The sequence below is a fragment of the Antennarius striatus genome, chromosome 17, assembly GCF_040054535.1.
Source record: "Antennarius striatus isolate MH-2024 chromosome 17, ASM4005453v1, whole genome shotgun sequence".
Taxonomy (NCBI): Eukaryota; Metazoa; Chordata; class Actinopteri; order Lophiiformes; family Antennariidae; genus Antennarius; species Antennarius striatus.
The window spans coordinates 190682-216500 of NC_090792.1; the positions used below are offsets into that span (position 1 = coordinate 190682).

The 25819-nt window shown below is 46.0% G+C and overlaps 1 protein-coding gene across 4 annotated transcripts in view; it reads right to left on the reverse strand.

Moving 5' to 3' along the window:
• Positions 1-24870, reverse strand: part of daam2 (dishevelled associated activator of morphogenesis 2) — a 101982-nt gene extending 77112 nt beyond the window's left edge. For 2 of the 4 annotated variants that reach the window (XR_011038634.1, XM_068339671.1), the window contains exon 1: positions 24574-24870. The gene's annotated coding sequence lies outside the window, so the exon portion shown is untranslated. Of the gene's footprint in view, positions 1-4691; positions 4918-24573 lie in introns of those variants that run through there. The other 2 variants (XM_068339674.1, XM_068339673.1) reach the window with 2 other exon arrangements.
• Positions 24871-25819: the final 949 nt, after the last annotated feature.

Here is a 25819-nt window from a genome sequence, read left to right on the forward strand (position 1 = left end):
TTCTCTTTATGTCCCTCCTTTTTCTATTACGATCAACGAAATCAAGATCCCTTCATTCCTTCACTCGTGTTAGCCCTCATTAACTTGCTCTCTGCACTAAAATCAGAATCAGTGGAGACTGAGACCCAATGTTGTCACCAGAACATAGTCTAGGCCGACCACAGGGTCAAATTATACACCAGAAGACAAATCATAATATTTGATATCTGGGAAAAACATGACAACAGACTTTAAGGACATAAAAAATTGCCTCAAGTGTCATCAATGATCCTAACAGAACAATGAAGGTCTAGCCACTTCCATAGGGCAACTGAACGCATAGAAGGAGCTATTCACACAAAAATGAATGTAATACGTCCATCCATATAAGGCTAGCACACCCACAGCTTTCATATGTTACTTTAACTTGAGCGTGTTTGTAATGCTGGTTAATGGTGTTGCTTCACTATTTCCATATTTCCCTTTCCAGTAGTACAGTGATACCTCTGTACTCGACCGCCTCTATACTCGACCAAATCGGTGCTCGACCAAAAAATTAGAGTAGAAAATGTATCGGACCCCGAACAGATTTTCGGTACTCGACTAGCCGAGTCGACCCGAACGCGCTCCTCGGCTGCGCTCCTCGGCCAGCGGGTAAGCGTGAGTTCGACTCAGACCGCCAGCGGAGTAACACGTACGCAAATTACGTACGCAAAGACGTACGGAAATTATAGCAAAATATGAAAGTGGTGTACGAGTGTCCGACCTCGCGTCGCAGTACGAAATGACAAAGTCAACCATTTCCACTATCTTGAAGTAGAAGCAACTGACAATGGACAGGTTCCTTCTTAAAGAAAAGAGGAAGGCTACTGCCCAGCCAGATTCACCTCCACGGAAGAGAGAGAGAAGGGAGGAAACCCCTGGAGGCGCGTTACCTAGCGTCATCATGGAAGGGATTCCCCTTCCATGATGACGCTAGTGCCATCAACCACTCTCCGAAACGGAAGTAAATTATACAAAATGGTGTATAATGCTTTATCTTTATCATGTACTGCTTGTGCACATTTACGTTTTCATTGTTGTTTAGATGCACGCTCTTATAATATTTTAGGTATTTTTCTAAATGGTAAGAACGGATTAAAATACTTTCCATTATTTCTTATGGGAAAATTGGTTTCGGTGGTCGAACAAATCGGTGCTCAACCACCACCTCAGAACGGATTATGGTCGAGTACAGAGGTATTACTGTATTTGGACAGAGGGACGTTTCTCACTTTCATTTGTTTACAAGCAGCTTCTGTCACACAGCCAATCGAAGGACAGATTAATAGTGTATATAAAGCACACATATTATCCCTCTAGGAAAAAACTGGCAAAGGTTATACAAAGCTTCTCATCAGTAAGGAATGACCTGCTATAAATATATCATTCCTAAACTGTTCAAATTATTCTCTAGCGTTATTTTTGCCAAAACATGCATTATGTTTAAATAGCAGTGATACCAGCTAAATGTCCTTTTAATATCGTGCACTATATTCAGAGCCACTATTTGAGAATTCTCTGCGGTCTTATTGGCTTCCAGCCTCATTCAAATCAAACATATAAGCTCTGTTGGTTTTTATAGGGCCATGTGGCACAGTAACCCACCTCACCCATAAAGAGGAAATACCTCAGCTGAACCACTGGAAAAAGAGAGGGGGATGTTTCCAGTCCTCCAGGGATGACATTAATACTAATTTCATTTAGTTCAATTCATTAAAAATGTGAGGAACATTCCTAATGGTGAAACCACTAGATGTTCAAGTGGGTTTTTATACAACTATACTTGCATTTCAGGGTTTTTTTCTTTGATCAACATAAATATGGTAGCTCTTTACAAAAACACGAAAACATGCGCCATTTCAGATTGAAACTAATTATCATAAGCATAAACATGTTAGATTTCCTCACAGAAGCCACAAACCACCAGCACAAGTTGCAACGATTGAAATAGAAGACCAAGCAGAAGTGGATGATTAGATTGACATAAACATTACAGTCTGATGGGATAACAAGCTTTTCCATGAGATGCTTTCCTTGTGTTTAATTCAAAGTGTGATTTTGGTAGGTATCAACATCCAGCTGATACCTACAACACTGACATCTGCTGTGAAGTCCTAGCAAAGGACAGATTAATATCAGCTCACAAACACACTGGTGACCCACTTCTCCCACAGCCCTCAGTAGGGCTCATCTCTGCTCAGCTAACAGAGACAACAATGCTCTTAATACTGGGAAGGAGAAGAAAGTTGGCCATGTCACATCCCAGAGGCCAAACATTCTCACAAATAAACAGCGCCTGGCATGAAACCCTACACCCTCATTCCCTCAAACCCCAGAGCTGCCATGTCACATCGTTTTCTTATTTATTGTTGGAAGAATGTCAGAGTCACATGTTTCCAGTCCAACTAAAGAAAACCTATTATATATTTAGCCTAAAAACTGGTTCAACTTAAGAACTGGCTTACCAGAACTCTTGAGAGGAAGGTGATGCTGAACTTCCCAGAGACATGTTCATCAAACATCCAAGTGTCAAGTCACCTCCAACAGTCCAGCACATTCACACAGCTTACACAGATGCTGAAGTTCCATCTGGTTAAGGTGGTAAAGAGCATCACATTGGAACTTCAAACCATTTAGAAACACTGAATTTGCTTCTCTACTTAAGCTAACGACTCCGTTTTTGGACATTTTGGATTTGTCAGCGTGCCATACCTGCTAGTCATCATTTCAACCAATCTGTAACCTTCAGTCACAAACTGTAGCATGTAGTTCATTGTTAAGCTGTTAATCCGGCCTCATTGATAGGTCAACAGCTGCAGCATACAGGACAGAGGCCTTGTGGGTAATGTCTGGAATGCTCTTCTGGTATACAGTTATAGCAATGCAAAGAGTGACGGACGTCTGAAGTGACCAGCATCTTTTTAAAATAGCCTGCAGTAACACTGCACTGAATTGGGACATTGTACACGATGAGATGTGCTTACATATTACATGCCCCAAAAAATTGTGTCACTGACACAAATACAATAGTGCCATTTGACACACACACAGTGTGGGGACTTCCAGCGTAGGAGAGAGATGAACAGCAGCTTCATTTACTGTTGATGCAACGCGGTAATAACCACAGCAGTGAGACCAGACAGCTGAATTTAATAAGCTTTACAAACTTCATCTCTTCTGCTCTGTGTGTCTCCACTAATGAGGAAGCCACTGAACTACGAGTCAAAAGCGGGGGCCAACCATCACTCACCAACTCTCACCGCGTCTCTGAGAGAACAGTTCATACATACATAATGGCTGATAAAATATGAACAGCGCCTGAGTGCTGATGATGGCAGAAAATGACTATGTATGCTACATGCAAGTCCTGATCACTGAAGCCCTCCCAACACACTAAATCTTTTAGTGATGTCACTCTGTGCCCCACAGTGACTGTAGGGTGACTGTAGGAGGACTTCCACAACTCTGGAGAAAAATGATTTGATGTGGTGGAAATGCGAAATCACATCACATGAAACACACAGTGGATCATCACCTTAAAGGTAAGGCACAGAGAGGACTAACAGGAATTTCCATCAGCTGTCCTTTCATAGTCTTCACATCCCTCACAGCTCAGTGAACAGCCCAGCATCTAGTGTTCATAAATGTTGAGGTATCCACTTTCCATTGAAGACATCCATACCATTCAATTTGAACAGTAATGGAAAGTTCTCTATCACTCCAATAGAGTAACGCATTATTAACTTTACTCCTCCTAATGTGGACACATGGGAGATTAATACAATGAGTTTGTGTACGTTGAGATTAGCCGTTTTGGCGTTTACTTCCTACGAAAAGGAAAAATCCATCCCAGGAAAAAGTAGGCTGGATTTCGAGGTAAGAGGAAGTCTGCCCCTGGGAGTCCATACAGGGCTGAGTCGTTGCTGGGAGAAGACGTACAGCATATGTGGAATGTCTGGGTGTCAGGACATTACTCACACCAAAGACCCGACTGGTGCTGATGATCATGTCGTTCATGTTTAGGACTCAAAATAGACCTGTGCCCATTACATATGACACTGTCCCAATCTCAGTTCCTGACATGCCAAACATTCTCCAAGTCCTTGACATCATATCTTATTGAACTCACTCTTCCAGTCCCCAACACGCTACACGCGGTCGCTAAACACCAACCTTCAAACCATACAGAGAAAGGGAACCTATGCTTAAACTTTAATACAAGTCTATCACCAGCATGCAGAAAGACTCTCCAACATCCACACCAGCATGTATGGGGATGAAGCAAGGTAAGAGGTCAACATCACTGGAGTCCACGCACATTTCACAACCCACCATTGAATGTTGCTGACAAACTACAAGAAAACTGCAAAGTGCTGAATTTCCATCAAAAGAAAACAAGAACTGAGAAGGAATGACGTCTCGTAATGCCCACCAACCTATTTTTTTGTCTACAGAGTAAATTGACCGACATTTATTTAATTGGCTACACTACTTTTGTTTTCTTGGTCGGATGGAGTACAAGGACACAGCACATGGGCAAACTGGGTTTACATTTCAACATCTGCAGCTTGTTGAGTATGCCATCCCCAACTGAGTGACAGCGTTACGATGCAGCTAATATTCACAATGGTCAGAAAGGGTGACAGGTCTCACTGCCAAGATCAGCTTACCCACTTCAGACGGGCCGCCCTGAGAAACAGACTGTCCCTGTGTCACGACTTGTGGAGAAAAAATAGAAAGCCTTCCAGTGAACAAACAGGTAAAAATACAAGATAAACACTCCTGTAGCCTATGGCGTTAGGTCCCGCTCACTGCCAAAAGTTTGTGCTTCAGAGTGAATTTCCATGCTTTCTTTGTGATCCCCCTGCTCTATGTGAGCGTCTGAGCTGGGCTCTGGATTTCAGCTGACTGTGCTGTGAGCTGAACTGTTGACAGTGTCGGCACTCTCTCACCCTCCCTCTCTGTAGACCACACACCCCCATTCCCCTCCTTTCCTGGATTCCAGCTCCAGCACTTGACTACATACTGTATACTGTATATCAGCAAAAAATTCATTTTCTTTGAATATAAAGGATTTTCTGTACTGCATACAGGTGTGTAGGTGCCTGCAATGGGTGGCCCAGGAAATGACCTTTTGCAGCGTATGCTTCCCAACCCTACCCACAATCCCCACTCCATCCAAAGCATTTCCTCATTGAGTTGGCAAAAAAGGTTGTGGGTGGGGGGGTATCTCACACAACCAAAGTCCAAAGGAAACCCAAGGAAAGTTTCCTGTAGAGTATCCTCATCAGCAGCACATTACAAAAACCGCAGAAACAAACACACACACACACACACACACACACATACGCACACAACAAATGTAGTGTGCGATTGTCGATCAAAAAACAAACTAGCAGGAAAAGGCTGTTCAGAAGATCCAATCAGTGTTCACACAGAAGGTGAAACAGGAAGCACGATTGTACAGAGCTCCCTGGCCTCCTCCCGTTCAGAATATTAACTCTAACAAATACACCGCATGGATTTGGCAGAGCTATCTACAGATGGTTCAAGTATGCTACTGTGATAACAGAAAGAGCCTGTGACTCCACACTGACCACATATAGTGTCGATCACAAGACCTCCAGAATTATAGTTAGAGCATCACATTACCATTGAGGCAACAAGTGACCTCGTTATTCTAACACTATCAGTTGTTGTCTTCAATCAATATGTCCAGAGAATTATCACATAAATAAGCAAAATATCTTTGCTAGTACATTGACCCAGAGCTGATCGGACAATACCAACCCTCTGACATTTCCAGACGCCTTTTATTTTTATCTTAACTTCTCAACACTTTGAAGTCAAGGGTCAAAAGTGAATGATCATTTTTACCTCTACAATGTTTGTCTGCACAGGACGACTATTGACTCTGGCCTTGCTCATGTAATGAAAACATAGATAAAGAAATGCTGACCAGAATTTGAGGTATCATTGTAACTCATAGGAAAGTATTAAAAACAATCTGACAAAAAAGTCAAACTGCAGGCTTTAACTGTCAGTTAGAGACTGGCACTCCTTTCTATACTGTCAACACACTGCGTTCCAGTTTTTAAATGTAGCACAACCATTCAATACATTTAAGCCCTGTATTAATAAACTAATGTTGGACGAAGTTAAGAAATCAATTATATGATTGATACTCTGAGGGCCTATACAAAATATCTGGTGTTTTTCTGTTCTGCTCAATGCTTTTAGGTGGTTTAGATGGAACATTCTTACAGCAAGGCTATAAGGTGTCTGGTTGACAAAGCAGAAGGCATATAAATGACTAGAATGGCTACCACTCTTTCCTGGTGAAACTACTCTGCACCCACATATAGCATACAAACCTAAAGCCAGTGACATGGGAACATGGTAATATTTATATTTTTTCTTGGGACAGAACACAGACGACACCATGTTGCTGGCAGAGCAGCCAAGGCAAATTCCTCAGCAGCTCTAGGGACACATCCATTAGCCTGGCTCTTCAACAGAGCTGGCTTATCTCCATAATGTCCGCTTCCCTACTCCCTCTTCCCCACATTTCCCATCTATGTAACAAGTTTCGCATTTACTGTCTTTGGGGGCAAATCTCCAACCCCAGAACATGGATAGAACCCCTAAGGAAAAGGTTACATTCATGCCCCATTATAGCAAAGTGTGCTCCAGATACTGCTACATCACTCATCAAAGCCGAGTAAATTACATCAACTAATCATCATAAACACAGTGAGTAGGTATACTGGCGATAAACATCTTAGCCAATTAAAAAGGAGGGACGGCAATCCAATACCCCTGAACATCCGTCTGCAGTTCCTCGTTTGTTTTGCTGTTGTCTTGTTTTTCTGGTTTTCCTCTTCTGCGCAGCATTTTAAAGAAAAAAGTAAGAAAATGTTGCAAACACATTTTCAACTCTACATCGTCACTGTCAACAGATGGTGCCCTGTGCTTCAGTAGACAAACATTGGCCCTCCTGGGCTATTTCTGTAAACACATGTGAATCTCGTTTTTTAAAGGCAGTAAAATCACACTGAGTGGCAAATGTCCCAACTGATATACAACTGCAGCGTGAATGACACCCCCAGCGGAGAGCTTTCCTCTACCACCAGTAGGAAGGGAAATGACATAACGCTCGGTAGCCACTCCTCAGCCAGGTGGGCCAAACTGTCTAAAAGCTCTTGATCCTCTGAGGATCGGATGAAAGACACTCCGAACATTCCAGGAAGCCAACTTTCACAAACTAACAGTTACCACCACGTAGAAGATCTAAATTTAGTCAGAGAAGACAATAAAAAGAAGCATGGTACTCTGTGGGGGTTGAAGACAATACTGAACAATTAGAAGTGGGTCATCAGAGTGACATACTGCAGGCTCATCAGCTATTTATTCACCATCAGAACTTTGAGTCAAACCTGATAACAGAGGATCAGCTGAGATCCTGTGGAGAGACATTTTTAACTGCAGATACCGGCACCTGTGCAGTAAATCAAGTGTCACTATGGAGAAGAGTAGTAAGACTCTTCAGGCGGTGGCTGCCAGAGCAAACATGGCAGACTAACATGAACTACATCATGCTGTTCCTTAATGTCTATTTACACTTTCTTTTGACCGGAGCTCTCATTTCAATTTCTTTTGTTTAATTGACAAATTCCTTATGACAGCACACGACTATTTTTTCCATACCAACATGGACATTAGTTACCAATAAGATATATGAGACTGGTGGACAAAGCTTGACAGGATAGACATGAGGGATCTTTTATGTCACCTGGTTTGAGTGTATGTTGGACATACAATCAGGGCAGCAGGGAACACGTCATCTTTCATCTTTAAAAAGCCTCAACACGAAAGCAACGGAACAGAAACGTGAGTCAAGTCACTATGCTCATATCGTGGCATTGGCTCTATGTCTTCATTATTTAAGCCCTTTGTGTATGAACTCACATTGGTCCCTCATTATAAAGCAGTTTCAAAGATTTTTTTAGCACAGTTCCAGCGCATTGTGTTCTGCATCCTGATTGGCTGTAGATCATTGACAATCAATCACCTCAGGCGAGTCTCCTTTACAGCACATAAAGTTTGCAAAGTTTACATCAATCTTCGATTGCTAGCAGTGTGACTCTGAAGTGCTGGACCACAGTTCTGTATGTTTGATAGTTTTCTCCCCAACAAACCCACAATGTCGACAAAACTTTCTGCTCCATCAGACACTTCTGTAGAAGCTGTGGAAGATGCGAACCATCGCAAAAAAGTTGGGCTTTTGAAAAGGCTAAAGGAAGGAAATAGTTAGGGGCCTATGATTGGTTTCATACATTCATTCACTGTCATGTACCGCCGCTGTATCCGCCATAGCGGGTCACAGGGAGCCGGAGCCTATCCCAGCCGGCATAGGGCATGAGGCGGGGGACACTCCGGGCACGACGCCAGTGCACCGCAGAGCCACACACAAAGACATACAAACACGCACACACACACTCACTCCTACGGTCAATTTGGAACGGCCAATCAACCTGAAGCGCATGCATTTGGAGGTGGGAGGAAGCCGGAGAACCTGGAGAGAACCCACGCAGACACACGGGGAGAGCATGAGAACTCCACACGTGTTGTGAGGCGGCATCGCTAACCACTGCGCCACCGTGCCGCCTGGTTTCATACAGAAAGACAAAAATAACACAAAGACGATAGCAGCAATAAGTTTCTACAAAGAATGCAGAAATAGTTGAAACTGTCTGCAACAAAACGACTAAGGATGGAGTCTCCTTTAGCTTTATGGATCAGTGACTGCAGGAAAAGAACCTGAAGCTGGATACCAACATTATCCACACATTATAATAGTGATACTGTAATATAATACTGGACTGATTTGTCTACTAAGGTTTGAACAAGTGAAAAAATAGTCAAAATGTTCATGCCTGTCTGAGAAAATTGTTTCACAGCCTTAAAACGTTTATACTAATTGTAAAAAAATAAAGCTTTGCTGTTTTTGCCAATTGCAGATTTTTTAGAATGTAACCTCCTCGATACACGAGGGACCGCTATAGAGGAGTGGATCCAGTTCTACTTTAACAACATCAAAAGTATAAGTAAACATGTTTTTCGAAGAGACTGCCAGACATTTCCTCCTCCAGAGGTTATGTTTTCAAAATTCCTTGAAACACAAGAGCCTTTTTCTTCCTCAGAAATAAAACATGGATATGGATGGTTTAAAAAGGGTTAATTGTTATACTGGTGCTTGAAGGACACTCAGTTCATTCTGTAAATACAATAACTGCTAAACATTTCATGAGAAGCAAACAACATTGGACGACATCCTATTCAAATGTTTAACTATGGTTACCGAGCCGTGAGTCTGGTTGGATCAGATGGATGCTGGACCTTTGCATAGGATCGCATTCTATGCAGCCGGTCTAGTTTGTACAGTGAGTCATCTACTTATGGGTGTAGCACTGGGCATCTGAATGGTTCTTTTGTCCCAGAGGCAGACTGGGTAAGGTCGGAGGTCACCCAACTGCCTGCTACCAGTTTATCTCTGCTGCCTGGACACGTGCCAGTTCTATTCCGTGTGGACAATGGTCCACCGACAGATTCATCACGTTAACTAATAACAGTGTGTTGATCTGTGGGCATGAGGGACACTGGTCTTGCACCAGGAGCTAGTGTAACTAAGCCACTGTGGCTCAGTGTAAACAAACTGAGTGAGCCACAAAAAGCCACACTCTGTGTCCAAGACAGCGGCTTGTTGTAATAGCAAGTAAAACTGACAAGTAAACATTGAGTAATATTTCGTATGACTGCATCTTTGCATAGTGAATGCAAGTTTTCAATTGTTAGGGGGTGTGAAACCACACCTGTCGTGGAGCGTGTGGGGGGGGGACCCCCCCACATTGGGGGTCCGGGGGGCCTCCCCCGGGACATTTTTTTGAAAATGGGGTTTTCCTGCATTCTGAGGGCAAAATCTTGTGTTCAGTTTACCTCCAAAAAGCCACTAAAGCCAGCAGCTGAAGCTGAACTCTCTTTATTTCTGTCCTACTTGATGCAGGAATGAATGTGAGATTCAACCATTGAAAACTTCATTCACTCTGAAGATACAGTCAGACTAAATATTACTCAGTGTTTACTGGTAGTTTTACTGGTTATTATAACAAGTGAGGTGAAAACACATTTACATCATCGCTGGTTATTCCTGCTGGTCAGAGGGAACAAAAGTCTAAGACTACAAACAAGTATTGATAATATCTTTCATTGACCTTCTGATCGGTCTGTCTCCACTCCCCCCCCCCCCCCCTCTCAGCATTCACCATTTGTTTATTAATGAGGACTTTCACATTAACTACTAGAAAACACTGGATTCTTTTGATCGATGGTCCTCTCCTTGTCTTACACCAATTCACGGGTTCAGCTTGGAAAAAAAGAATCTTTTTGTTTTTCATTGGACGAGAGGAGGTCATGACCAGAGTGCATATTTAATGATCGGGAGCGTTCAGGTCACTTCGGCTATTTCCGTCGGCATGCGAAATAGCGGCGCTAGCGGAAATAGCGGCGCTAGCGGAAATAGCGGCGCTAGCGAGCGAAAAAGTTGTACGTTTTAGCCTTTTTTCCGTAAAAATAAGAACGCCACTGTGGCTACACAGGCTAAAAACCTTGTAGCCAATCTGGAATTTACTTCCCCTATGGCGAAGTGGCGAATGGCTAGAGCAAGCCCAGGGACACTACTTTTGTACTTTTACTCATGTAAGCATTATTTCTTTTCAAGCGATCCATGAGGTGACAAGAAAAGCACAAAAGACACACATGAAAGTTTGATCATATTATAATCTCATGGCTATTTTATTGACCATGGTAATCCATGTGTGTGATCTGTATCAGTGGAGCTATAGATCTAGAGACAGAACACTACTGGGGGAAAAAACAGACGCTTATATTTAAATGGCAAGGCACACATATTATTATATATATATGTATATATATATATATATATATACATATATATATATTATAAATAATGCACTGGCGTCGTGCCCGGAGTGTCCCCTGCCTCACGCCCTATGTCAGCTGAGTCAGGCTCCAGCTCCCCGTGACCCGCTACGGCGGATGAAGCGGCAGAAGATGAATGAATATTTACTACATATTATTATTATATCCCAATTATTGTATGTGCAACATGGAAACTTCTCTCCACAGAGACAAACATCAGTCGTACAAATGACATTACAGTTCGCCACCCTTCTCAGTTTTGAGGAATGTGTTTTTGGAAAGAGTTCCTGCTTATTGGATCAGAACCCAGACCAGATCTCCACTGGAGCTGTCGCAAGTGTAAAAATGTCCCTTTTTGAAAATCCATTCACTACTGTGTAAATGTAGGCCTTTGGTCCCCAGAAAGATGTGCATGTGTCCACGCATGCTGGCATGTCTTGGAAGTATGATAGATTTTATTTCAATCCTAAAGGGTACTGTACTACACACACGCATGTACACATCCACACGCATGTACACATACACACGCATGTACACATACACACATGCAGCAGTCATGGAATCACAATATCTACAAAAAAACAAGACAGAACATCTGGGAGTCATCTGTTGTGCTGAAGGAGGCCCACTTCTCACCAGATGACAATCAGCTTCCCTGAGCTCGTGCCCCTTTTCTTGACCTTTGACCTCGTGCTGTGGGTGGGATTCTCTTCAAACAGTGAAACTACTGGACATTGAAGGTGTCGTCTACACAGCCAAGAGACTGCACATTACAACTTCAAACACACACACACACACTCCACTTTAATGAGCTGACAGCTGTGTCTGTTAGTTACGATCACAATGTGCAGAAATACGCAAGGTAAACAAAAGACAGCTGTAATTAAGAGTTAGCATCATGCTGCCACAGCACAGGAAGAAATGACCAAACCTTGGAAGGCAGCCCTCCTCTGTTCAGTTTACTTCATCACAAACGAGAGGAGGTGGATTCACTATAATTGACAGATAATTATATTCCCTAACATTTTGTTCTGGTGTAACCAAAATTTATCCAAGAAAACCATTGAAACCCACAGGCCCCTCTGTTAACCTCAAATAATTCAGCGTTCAACAAACCATCAATGCTTCTGGGCAGAAACCTGGGCCTGACATTGGTTCCTACATCAGTAGTTCCTACAGAACAACCCCGTCAATAATTAAAAATAAAGGTACCATCATCTACATCTGCTCCACCTTATCTTCAGTCTCATGTTGGTGAACGTCTCCACGAACAGAAATGCATTGTGGGTTTGTTTCCTGTTCAGAAGCTGACAGAGATGTGGCCAGCGCAGAAAATTAAATGTGTCATATCTTTTTAAGTCTGTATTATGAATGTTCCTGCATCCCATTAACGCCCCCCCAGCCCCACTGTTTTTTGATAGATCACACCATGGATATGATTCATCCAATGAAGACCGAACTGAATACTGCTCCACAGCTGCCTTTGAGCTCTCCAGAGACTACAGTATGAAAACAGGCATTTCCTGTTTATGTGTATACAGATGACAGTGTGCTCTGAATCTGCTGTACATTCCACCACAAATCTGTAATCACGTCTAAATGTCACAGTGCTTTGGTCCAGTGGTGACAGAATGGAACAACAAGCGAACAGCAACAACAGCCATTCAGACATCCCAAAGTTATTGGTTAATGTAAAAGATTTTCTTACAGTGAGTTTGTCCAGCTGAGTTTTCTATGCTGGGAAGGGTCAAACATGGGATTGCATTAACTGACTATGGAACCACATCCTGACCCAAAGCTGAGAAAAAGTTACTGCGTGTTGAGTAAATGTTGGACGGTCACATGCGTTAGGCTGTTGCCTGCAGGGTCAAAATGTTCTTCCTCTGATTAGGAGGAACATTCTTTGGCAAAGAACCATCGAAATGCAGAGTTTTGGGGACTGATTTGGTGAATAATCAACGCTCTGGTCAGGGCACAGGAAGTTATCACGGATACATGGACGCCAGCCAACTGAGATGATACCAAACTGATGAGAACCTGATGTCACTCCGGTCCTGCTCAGCTACTGCGAAACATCTAGAGCAGCTGCAGAACAATCTACCAGCTCCAGTCTTGCTACTGTGCTGCACTGCTTTAGCTGTGAAACTGAGATAGAACATTGAATACATACAGTATAGTTCTGGACATGTATTAGTTGTCTGTATTTCCCATCGGTAATAAATCATGAGTACCCAAACGTTTGTCCAGTTTAACTTGGTGCACATAGTTTCATGTGAAAAGGCTTCATTACTGACATTAAAAGCTGGACCTCCACAAGAAGGCATTTAGACGCTCATTTATTAACCCCGTCTGCAGGTCTCACGAAACATCCTGTTAGGTACAGTGTGGTTAAAACCGATGCACATGGCCTCCATTGTGAGCATACACCCATGACGAGCTGGTAGCTCAACACAATGAGGTGTGTGTCTTCCATCTCAACAATCAGCTGGTTTAGCACCATGGGAAAACACACGTACAGTATCTTCTCACCGCTCTCCGTGCAAGAGACACTGTAATTACACGATGCACCATGCTGTGTTTGGGGAGCAGGGGTAGAGGGGCATTGCTTTGGGGGCCCATTGTGCAGATTACACACAAAAGGAGTAAATTAAAGCCAACTGGGCCCAGGTTAGGCTCCTGTAGGGAAAGACACACACCCAGAACCAAGTGTCATGCAAACCCAACGGCTCTGTTAACGACACACACTAGCCAGGGAATTAAGCCCGTTTCTGCTGTTGAAAGTGTACACAAATACACACCCACAGTGTCTGACTTCTGGGCAGGTGGAATCCAACCTCTTGTTTCTGGAAAACCTTGTGGTTAAATTATGCTTTAAACAAGGGGTGTCGAAATTAAACTGCAAGAGGTTGAGACAAACATCCTCCAAACTCTACTAGAACAATCCTAATGCTATATAATACCACTAAACATAATAAAAATAACAAATGTGGCAATTAAAACCCAAAGACACACACACACACACACACACACACACACACACGTAAGAGTGTACTGTACTACTGTCCTTGTTCATTTTTAAATGCAGCAGTTGTTTCCTGCCAGTACTTCCATTAATGCAGACGTCTCAGCGAGGAAACACTTGATCGACAGAGCAACTGTCCAATCACCAGCCTCTGTGGACTGAGAACCTGCCCCAACAACAAAAGAAGCCCTGTCCTGTTACACATCTGGGTTGATCACATCTGCTCTGGCAGCGGAGAACCAACACACTGGTGCCGTTACTATTCCAGTAAAATGTGGGGTTGGTCTGTGGTCGTCCAACTGCACTCTGCAAGGAAAAAAATCTGTCAGTATTTTGTGCCACACAGTTTTTCCTCTCCTTGCATCTTAGTTTCCTTCGCAGAACAATGAGTCTGCCCTTTTCTGACCCGCCAACACAGAAGGACTGTAGTGAGCTGGATTATTATGACCACTGCGGTCAGAGACGCACACACCCTGTTGATATGCAGGGAGGTGAACAACATAAAACTCTATGACCTCCATTCACTACTTCACCACTTTACAATGACGCCACCTCAGTGATCATAAGCATTGATTTTTCAGAGTGAAGGAATGGAAGATGGGAGCCAATCGATGAAGAGGCAACAATTACAGCCAAAACACAAAACTGCAGCTGATTTTACACCACGGCAAAATAACTGAGAAACGTCTCTCCCTTCAAAGGTTTTTGGGTAGAAGTGGGTTTAAATGAAAAAGAGAAGACAAGTCTGGTGGATCTAGCGCACACTGACCAGTAGCAGGAGGCAGATGTATGATCAGGCTCTGTTTGAGTACTTTATCAAAGGTGTTCTTGATGTGTGCATTGAAGTACACGTAACACTTCTTCCCCCCATTCTGTTCCATGTGCAAAAATGCAGGCCTGGATCAGCTGAGCCCTTTCCTCTTCCTCACTCTTGAATGGAATGGACTGACAGGAAGGAAAGGCAAACATGGGTCAGGTGTGTGTTCATTCATTGAATTGTACCCAGAACAAGTGTGTGCATGTATAACCATGGTTTACCAATTTAAATGAATGTTTTGTAATTCAGTGAAGTTTCAGTTTGTCCATATCATTTTAGATCATTTCATGTGTTTATAAAGAGAAACACTGAGTTCTCCTGCTTTTATTTTCTGCCCAATACTTTCAAAAGAACTGTCTGGAATCCAGTCTGTTTATCTCCCTTAAAGGAAGTTGGGCCAGACATAAAATGATGCTTCCATTTGCTCATGTGGCTCCTGCTCCCCACAGAGGACTACCGGAGCACCTCCAAGGGCTGAGTGATAAGAATGCACAAGATTTCCTGCCCTGCGGTGTAGCCTTCCCCAAACAACTCCCAGTTTATATATTGCGGAATGTCGCCAAGGCGATCTGGCAGCGAATCAGGCTCCATTACGAGAGTCGGGCCGATCCAAAGGAATGAGAGCAAGAGGGAAGAGTCAAGTTTGTTTTACACACAGGCATGGAGCAGCGGTCAAAAAGTAGATCCAAGTTTCATTCTTTCAATATATCAAATATCTTCCCGCTTTCATTTTTCAGCCATCGGTACGCAATGCTGTCACTGGAACAAAAAGGTCTCTAACTCATGTTCTTCAAAAACAGTGATTTTAATCGTTATCCAGAGGTTGACATGTTTAATGTGTACAATAAATAAATATATATCCATCTACTAGTCACCTGTGGAAAGCATGAGCCGGGAGTCCAGCGTTTCTGCCAAATAGCCCCATCTGCCCCACACTGCTGGTGTGGTCAGGGTCCAACACCTCCACCCTATTTTAACCCTCTACCCATTCTGTCAGTTTCTCTCTTTCTGATGATTAAATATCTCACAGTACGTAGGCACAGATGATCCCCCAGCTGCTGGACAATACAGGGGGGGGGGGGTAAACAAGGGGATTATAACTCTGGAAGAACAGTGAGTGAATGGACTCTACAGCTTTTCTGCATGTGGATCCTTAAAGACAGTATTGAAGAGAAGAAGAAGAAATAAACTTAATAATCCTTTGGGAAAATGATCTTGTCACTCTTTAACCATATATCACAAACACACGTACATGTGTGTGTACGGGAAACACACACACACACACACACACACACACGTTAGCGCTCCATCACTCCACTGACAGAATGAACCTTTCGACACTCACACTCACAAATGAATTCATCCCTTTTATCCATCTGGATGCATGTTCTTCTCTACAGTTCTTTTTTGTGAGCAGGAGCGGTGAATGTAAACTAGTCAAAAGTAGGACTGGAAATAACACCAACCATCTCCCTAAATCACTGGTGACACCAAAAAATAGAGGAAACTCAACTCTGTTTCACTTTTTGGACCAATCACAAGTGTGAAACTTTTTCCTGGCGCTAATAAATATACATAAACATTAATAAACACAAAGCTCATGGATACAGACCTTCAGCAGAAATAACCTGCTCTGCATAGTGACGACGACACAGCGGGGTCTTTTGGGTTTGTCCTGTTAGTCCTGTGGTCTGTTGACCACAACGCTTCCTGAATGCTGATAGAACAGCGGCGGGACAGCAACTGAACAGAGATCCAGAGACTGCTGCACCACTCAAAGACAAACAGGAGGGAGCAGAGGTGAAGGTTTCAGTGTCCCAGCATCTGCAGGAGGAACACTGCATGTTCTCCAGGCCAACAAATAGAACACAGAGACAACACCTTTATTTGCTCTTATTTGATTACTGATCAGGAAAGCGGAGGGTAACTTTTTGAGAACTCCAGGTTTACACAAAGAAAACACCAACAGATCAGGGAGGAGACAGAATTTGTACTGATTGTTAAAATAAGAATAGAGGAAGGCCAGCAGGGGGGCTTTGATGGACAGATGATGGTCCGACAGATGATTATCTGTAAAAACAAGAGCAGAAATAAAGTCTCACTGTCGACAGATCTGAAAACCTGATCAGTTTCCCTGAGGGCCCGTTTCAGTGACCATCCTCTGGGACGGATGGAGCCTCTGAACGCTTTGGTGGTTGCCAGCCGTGCCTTTGTCACTTGACAAAATAAAAGTTTGAACATAACTTTCTGGAGAAGAAGAATCTATGGCTCAGATCCAGTGTTCACAGAGTTAGTCTGTCCAGCCAAGTAAAAGACAGAACCATCTGCTCGCATCCCATAATGCATTGGCCCATCCATTTCGAACAACACTGAGAAACGCTCAGGTAGCTCAGATGATGGAGAACACGCCAAAGCTCTGTTCTGCATCACAACATTAATGCTGGATTTTAAACCAGGCAGGAGAACAAACTGAAGCCAAATTCAGTAAAACAAAAGTCCAGCCAGAATCATGACAGCGCCGAGCGGCGAACGCCTGACTGTTCAGTCATGGCCTTTGGTTTTAAACAAAGTGGCAGTGCTGGTGAGTGTTTTCTGATAAAGTGCTTTTTATTCCTTACGTCATATATTTTATTGCTTTGGATCTTCCAAGACTGCAGACGAGGACAGGATGACAAAATTAGGACAGATAAGAACAAACAGATTGGGTTGATGGGGCAGAATGCTCTCACGTTACATCTCCAGTCTCCAGCCGTGAGCCCTCAATAAATCACGTTTATCACACCATTAAAGTCAACCAGGATGGATGTGGGAGGCTGCGTTACCCCTCAGCCGGTTGTATATTTAGGAACAAATAAAAGCTGCTGGCTGTTTATTTGTTTGTCACGAGAGCCGAACGGCAGACAGTGAACCACAAACACGAGGCGTGTTGTGTCACGTGTGAATGAAGGTCCGTCCCTCAGCAACACGGATGTTGGACTTTAAAATGTAAAGATTTAAAGAAGTCAGTGAAACAAAGAACCCGTTCCTACCGTTCACCGTGTGAATCAGTCTCTGGTTCAACACCCAGTCTGGAGCCAAGATACAGGACCCCCCCAGATGGCTCATTGGGAACCTCTGCATCACACACCTGTGTGTGGATCGAAATCCACTCTCTGGAAAACACCAACACTACCTGGAATGACTCACTGTTAGGGGGGGCACTTACGAGACAAAGACACCCCCCTTCTTAAAAGATGAACGGTGTTGTCCAGTGGAGCTGTAAGGGAAGTGGACCGGGCACACACACACACACACACACACACACACACACACACACACACACACACACACACACACACACACACACACACACACACACACACACACACACACACACACACACACACACACACACACACACACACACACACACACACACACACACACACACACACAGCGCTCCATGGCTAACACTGGGGGTTGCTGGGAGAAAAAGGGCCTCTGAGCAGTGGTGGGGCTCAGCCTCCACAAGCACCCCCCCCCCCCCCCCCGGGGGAAAAGCCATTCCAGAGACTGGGGGACTCTCACGGACGGCCCAGAAACTTTCCCACAATCAAACATGAAAACAAAGTCGCACAAGGCAGCGAGAAACAGGCTTTCCACCAATGACGGGGGGGGGGGGGGGGGGCTGGGGAAGTGCATCCAGCGCCATCTCATGTGGGGGGGGGCTCTATCTGAACACACTATAGAACACAGATCCAGAAAGGACATTCAGACTAGGATCTACATTCATGTTTAACCTGTTGAACAGCGAACGATAGAAAGTCAAGAAGCAATGATCAGTGATCAATGATCAATGATCAATAACAACCAAATGTGTTCAAATGCTAGCAGAGGAGCTTCTCAGGCTTAAGGGGAACCAGCATGGTTGAGCTGGAATTGTCTGACCTACCCAATAAATGAATCTATTTCTGAGGTCAAAGGTTAACAAAACCACAGAACAGACATGAGACACAAAGAACTGCCAAACGAGGTCACATGACCCGTGTTGTTCCACAGATCCTTACTGTAGGCCCACACCTACCCAACATCTGCTCCTGAATCTTTTCAGATGCACCTGGACCCCCCCACTACCTGAGGAAGAGGCTGGTTTGGGACTGTCAGCGGTGAAGTCTTCACCTGTGTACCCTTCACCTGTGTACCCTTCACCTGTGTACCCTTCACCTGTGTACCCTGTGTACCCTTCACCTGTGTACCCTTCACCTGTGTACCCTTCACCTGTGTACCCTGTGTACCCTTCACCTGTGTACCCTTCACCTGTGTATCCTTCACCTGTGTACCCAGCTGTGTACCCTTCACCTGTGTATCATGTGTACCCTTCACCTGTGTACCCTTCACCTGTGTATCCTGTGTACCCTCCACCTGTGTACCCTCCACCTGTGTACCCTTCACCTGTGTATCATGTGTACCATTCACCTGTGTACCCTTCACCTGTGTACCCTTCACCTGTGTACCCTGTGTACCCTTCACCTGTGTACCCTGTGTACCCTTCACCTGTGTACCCTTCACCTGTGTACCCTGTATACCCTTCAGCTGTGTACCCTGTGTACCCTTCAGCTGTGTACCCTGTGTACCCTTCACCTGTGTACCCTGTATACCCTTCACCTGTGTACCCTGTGTACCCTTCAGCTGTGTACCCTGTGTACCCTTCACCTGTGCACCCTTCACCTGTGTACCCTTCACCTGTGCACCCTTCACCTGTGTATCATGTGTACCATTCACCTGTGTACCCTTCACCTGTGTACCCTTCACCTGTGTACCCTGTGTACCCTTCACCTGTGTACCCTGTGTACCCTTCACCTGTGTACCCTTCACCTGTGTACCCTGTATACCCTTCAGCTGTGTACCCTGTGTACCCTTCAGCTGTGTACCCTGTGTACCCTTCACCTGTGTACCCTGTATACCCTTCACCTGTGTACCCTGTGTACCCTTCAGCTGTGTACCCTGTGTACCCTTCACCTGTGCACCCTTCACCTGTGTACCCTTCACCTGTGCACCCTTCACCTGTGTACCCCATCACCCTCTGCAGCGTTACTGACGTCCCCACAACATCAAAGTGTCATCTCAGAAGAACGCCGTTAGTCAGTCTTGTTCAGAGTGGGTCGTTAAAAGTAGAAGCAACACCCCCCCCCCCCTCCAGCTCGATATGACAGCCATTAGAAATAAGACTGGACTGGACGGGAGACCCACACATCCAAGCTGCTGTTTCATGGACACAGACCTGGACAGCAGCTGATCCTCGGAGATGATCTCACGCTGGTTCTCTTACTGTCAGAAAAGTGTTTCAGTAGTTTTGTATGAATATCGATCATTCAACGAGATCGTAAAATGTCGGTTAATTAATATGGGCTGATGAGAACATGGTGGGGTAATGTTGGATTAGATGTTTCAGAAGACTTCCAGGTCCATCCCTTGAAGCTCATTTCTGAAGCAAAGCTAATCTGAGTGGTGAAGTTGAGGAGAAACCTGCAGCCAGGACCGTACAGGGAACCCATAAATGATTCCAGATGTGCACCACATCCCAAAATGAATGAGACGCTTTGTGCTCAGTAAGGTAGCACGTGCACAGGTCCCATGTGGACCCCCCAACCCCACCCCCACCCCCAGTCTACTGACAAAACCTATCTGGCCCATTCTCAGCAGCTCAGGGTCCTGTTAACCAAAGGCAGGAGCAAATCTCAGCCCTCAATCCAGCAGCATATTTTGACGGGAGCAAATTACCTGTGACTGCATGGAGACGGGGGCTGGAACAACTCCTGGATTGAACGTTTCGTCTGGGGAGGGGGGGGGGTCAAGGCTGGTAAAAAAGAAGGGAAGTGGGATGCAGGGAGCTGTCATGAGGACATTCTCAACCTCCATTTCCCCCAACGCTAAACCACCCCCCGCGATGGGCGAACGATTCCTCCAGACCGTCGGGAGGTGATGTTCATGTGAGCACCTGATCGCTGTAGGTTTAGCCCCGATGTGATGGAAAACCAATCATCTGGCAGTCACCACCACGTGCAAAACACCACATGTACCGTAGCCAAGAACACGCCACAGAACCCGGTCGACGCGCGGTGGAGCGCAGACTGAAACTGCCTCTAATTTATACCAGTGGGGGAAACTAATAGGCTCATCAAGTCGTCAAGGCGGCGAGCTACCGTTTCCAACAACACGACGTCCAGCCGGGCTAACAATGATGTATTGTACAGAACTGTGAAAACAGAACTTAAGGTGTTTATCCAATCATTAAATGATGTGAAAAAATTCTGCAGATGTGAAGGATTACTGATGAGGTGCAAACAGTCCAAACGAAGATCGTATCACAGAGTCTCTGGACCCTGAAGCAGATCTGGGGCCGGGGGCCCCTGGCACACAGGAGCATTCCTGCTACGCTGCAGTTTGTCTTCACAGCCTCACTACTGTACTAGAGAAACAGAGCAGCAGTCATCCAGTCATCCAGTCATCCAGTCCTCCACCGCCGGCCCTGAAGCCCAAACATGTCAAACACTCACTGAACAAACGCTGGAAGAGCCGCCGGGCTTTTTAAACCAATAAAAAGACACTTTCAAAGGTAAAATAAGTTTGAATACAAAGTGAACAAACCCTTGACATGAACAGTAACTTATTTATTACACTGATCACAAACCTCCTGTAGTTGTATAACATGTAAAATATAACATAACATCATGGAAACACTACTGATTATCATATGATCCTCCTGATAGCAGGTCTGCACCTGTCCCACCACCCCCAGCCTGACCACAGCATCACCCCCCCAGGGCGATCCACCTACAGACTGGATGACCCCCTGTCTAACCAATGAGGGGTTTTTGTTTTAAAACAAATCAGATTAATAATCCAGGCGTGCGTTCGGTGCGTCTGATGAATGGGTTTCTGCTGCTGGAGCCTGTGAGCCGGAAACACAAATTCTGTTCACAACAGAAGCCAATGTGAAAGCCTTAGCGCCCAGATGTAGTGGGACACGTGTTCTACACGTGTAGTTTATGGGGTACACATACGGTTACCCCCCGCTGCAAAAACAAATGTGTGGACTTAACCAGTTTTTCCACAAGTAGGAATAAATGAAGGTGCAATAAAGTAGGAGAGGTGGGTTTGTGGGGGTCAGAGCCACTTAACTGCAGACTGGGGGAGAAGAAGGGAGGGGCTCACTTTAACAGACACTGTCTGGGGTGGGATTGAACCCCCACAGCTAATCGCTCCCAGACGCTGCAGTCTGAGCCAGAAACACGTCAGACACACGTGAAGCAAACGTCAGACACACGTCAAGCAAACGTCACACACACGTCAAGCAAACGTCACACACACGTCAAGCAAACGTCAGACACACGTCAAGCAAACGTCAGACACACGTCAAGCAAACGTCACACACACGTCAAGCAAACGTCACACACACGTCAAGCAAACGTCAGACACACGTCAAGCAAACGTCACACACACGTCAAGCAAACGTCAGACACACGTCAAGCAAACGTCACACACACGTCAAGCAAACGTCACACACACGTCAAGCAAACGTCACACACACATGAAGCAAACGTCACACACACGTCAAGCAAACGTCACACACACGTCAAGCAAACGTCACACACACGTCAAGCAAACGTCACACACACGTCAAGCAAACGTCACACACACGTCAAGCAAACGTCACACACACGTCAAGCAAACGTCACACACACGTCAAACAAACGTCACACACACGTCAAGCAAACGTCACACACACGTCAAGCAAACGTCACACACACGTCAAGCAAACTGCTGCCCGACACCCAACAGGAGGAGAGCTCAGGCTCGCAACGGGCTCCTCTGATTGGTCAGCGTACACTGGTGGGTGTGATGCTAGAGACAAACACGTCTGTGGACCCCAGCCTCAGGGGCTGCTGGGGGGCAACGGCCCGGCTCTTGGGGGGCACAGACCGGGCAAACACCCGACACATGTTTACCTGGTAACACACACACACACCCTGAGTGGGGCATGCCTTCAACCACACACACACACACACACACACACACACAGGTCTGCCAGCAGCTGGACCCTCAGAGTTCCTCTTGGTTGTCAGAACTACCCCCCCCCACCTGAAGACTCAGAGCTATCTGGACTCGGATGTTCAGAGTAATCAAAACTACGGACCTAAAAATATTCCAACCAAATTACCAGAACAGCTGCTGGAGAGTCCGACTTCAGCGTGAACACTGCGCCCCCCCCCTCTTAGCGTGTGATGCTACACGCGTGAAGCTGAAGCTGTGAGGAAGCTTCCAGTGCATTAAAAGCTCAGCTGCTGATGAAACGTCCATAAAGGATGTTTAATACATAAATCCTGCGCTGACATGGTTCCCAGAGGTCAGTGAGGTTCAGCATGTGTCCCCCTCCCAGAGCGCGGCGAAGCATCCAGACGTCCCTTCATCCTGATCTGTTCTGATCCGGTCCCTACAGTACCTGAGCTTCACTTTTATTTCTCTAGGGGTCAGAACCAGAGAAGCATCCCTGTTGCTTTAGTGGACAGCCGTGATCCAACAGGACCAGCAGATATTAAGTACTCCCAGAAACAGCTTTGTGGGAGGGGGGTCGTTTGGAGCTTAGCATGGTGCTGCGCTCATAAAGCCTCAACAACTGACCAAGATGACCTAAAGCTGCATCAGAGCCAGATGTTCAGATGAATTTAATAGCTCTGATGCCCCCCCCAGCCTATAAAGTGATAGCAGTGTGCTAAGTGTTTCTCATTCTGGTGCAAAACAACTTTGTGGGGGATTGTGGGGGCCGGGGGCCTCATTCAGACAACAGCGTTAGGAGGGACACCTGCTTTCTGTTACACCAACAAATATTTGGACGTGTGGATTTTGGACTGGGAAACAACCTGAAGTTCTGCAGCCAGATTTGGCTGAAGAGAATGTGATTGGCTGCTGACCTGCTCGTTGTAGTGACATACATCTGAAACAGAAACATACGCATTGTTTACGCTTCTTTTTCACGCCTGAATGTCACAATGACAGCTGACATCTGGATTCATCTTGAACTCCGACATTACTGTTCCTGAACCACCAGATGACGTCACAGCAGCCTGTGACGTCGCTCCTCATCGCGTCTGGATTGATGTTTTTATTCCTAACAGCCAGACGGAAACGGGCCTTCGGGCGGTGGAGCCGCGGAGGACAAACAGCGCCCTCTGTGGGCGGAGACAGGAAGACAAGAATGACCGTTTATCCCTGGGAGATAAAAACCGACTAATACCGAGGTCAGACGGTAAACCATCAGCTGAAGGCTGAGCTGAGCCCATCGTGACGTCATAGGGCTGCAGGAATGACTGGACACACCGTAATGTCGTCAATAAATGACAGATCTATAAAAAAAACAACCCGGTGGACGCGGATATCCACGCGTGAAACTGCCTCGCAAACCCGCGTTAGCGCGTTGTCTTTGGCGGAGAGCCCTAATCCTGGTTTTAATGCATCCAGATCCGATCCGATCCGATCCGATCTGAACGGACACGACCAGTCCAAACGCATTCATCCACAGGAGCGTTTGTCTCATTCTGTCCGTTAAAAACAATTCACGCGTTCATCGCGTCAGACCCTCCGTGGACTCGCCTCTCACGGTCACATTCCCCCGCCGCCTCCACTTCCACGGCGGGTGGAGGCTCTGCTCCATCCGCTCCGTTTCTCCTCCACTCACCTCCTGCTGGTCCCGGAGAAAGTCTCACTGCTGGGTGACCCTGATCCCCCCCCCGGCGCCAGAGAACCGCTCCGCTTCACGCAGGACTCCCGCAGCGCGCAGCCCGCTGACAGCGTTCATCCAGCCGGTAGAGGCTCCGGTAGAGGCTCCGGTAGAGGCTCCGGTAGAGGCTCCGGTAGAGGCTCCGGTAGAGGCTCCGGTAGAGGCTCCGGTAGAGGCTCCGGTAGAGGCTCCGGTAGAGGCTCCGGTAGAGGCTCCGGTAGAGGCTCCGGACGCACCGACAGCCGCTCCGAACGGCCGCGCCACGCCCCCCCTCTTAAAGCCACCGCAACGGGCGCGTGACCGTGTGCGTGTGCGCGTGACAGTGGCCGTGCGCGTGACAGTAAGCGTGTGTGCGCGCGTGTGCACCGATTCATCAATAATGTATCAATGACGTGTTTTTACTGCTGCCAATAAGAGTCCCTGAAGGAGAGCGTTAATGACGTGACTGATGGGGGCAGAACACCCACTGGTGTGAACCACTATCACTGATCCTGTGTTGAACGTGTTTAGCACTGATTCAGGCCCCCAGGGGTCAAAGGGCACCATGGGCTCACAGGTCAGCCAATAGCATTAAAGTTTCCCTACAATATAAGGACGTCCTGCCGCCCCACCCGCCAAGAATTTAATCCTGTGAGATATGGAAACGGCACGGCTGCCTGTGATTGGCTCTCCTCAGGCTGCCTGTGATTGGCTCTCCTCAGGCTGCCTGTGATTGGCTCTCCTCAGGCTGCCTGTGATTGGCTCTCCTCAGGCTGCCTGTGATTGGCTCTCCTCAGGCTGCCTGTGATTGGCTCTCCTCAGGCTGCCTGTGATTGGCTCTCCTCAGGCTGCCTGTGATTGGCTCTCCTCAGGCTGCCTGTGATTGGCTCTCCTCAGGCTGCATGTGATTGGCTCTCCTCAGGCTGCCTGTGATTGGCTCTCCTCAGGCTGCCTGTGATTGGCTCTCCTCAGGCTGCCTGTGATTGGCTCTCCTCAGGCTGCCTGTGATTGGCTCTCCTCAGGCTGCATGTGATTGGCTCTCCTCAGGCTGCCTGTGATTGGCTCTCCTCAGGCTGTAATCCCTCATTAATGCTGGTTTTGAGAATCCACGGTGTGTCAGAATGAGAGGAGGGATGTGTTGGTGGGGGGGTGAACCGGACAGGAACAGGAATGTTCAGGTTAAAGGATCTCCAAACTTTCTCTGGAGATGGTAAATGGAGCATCA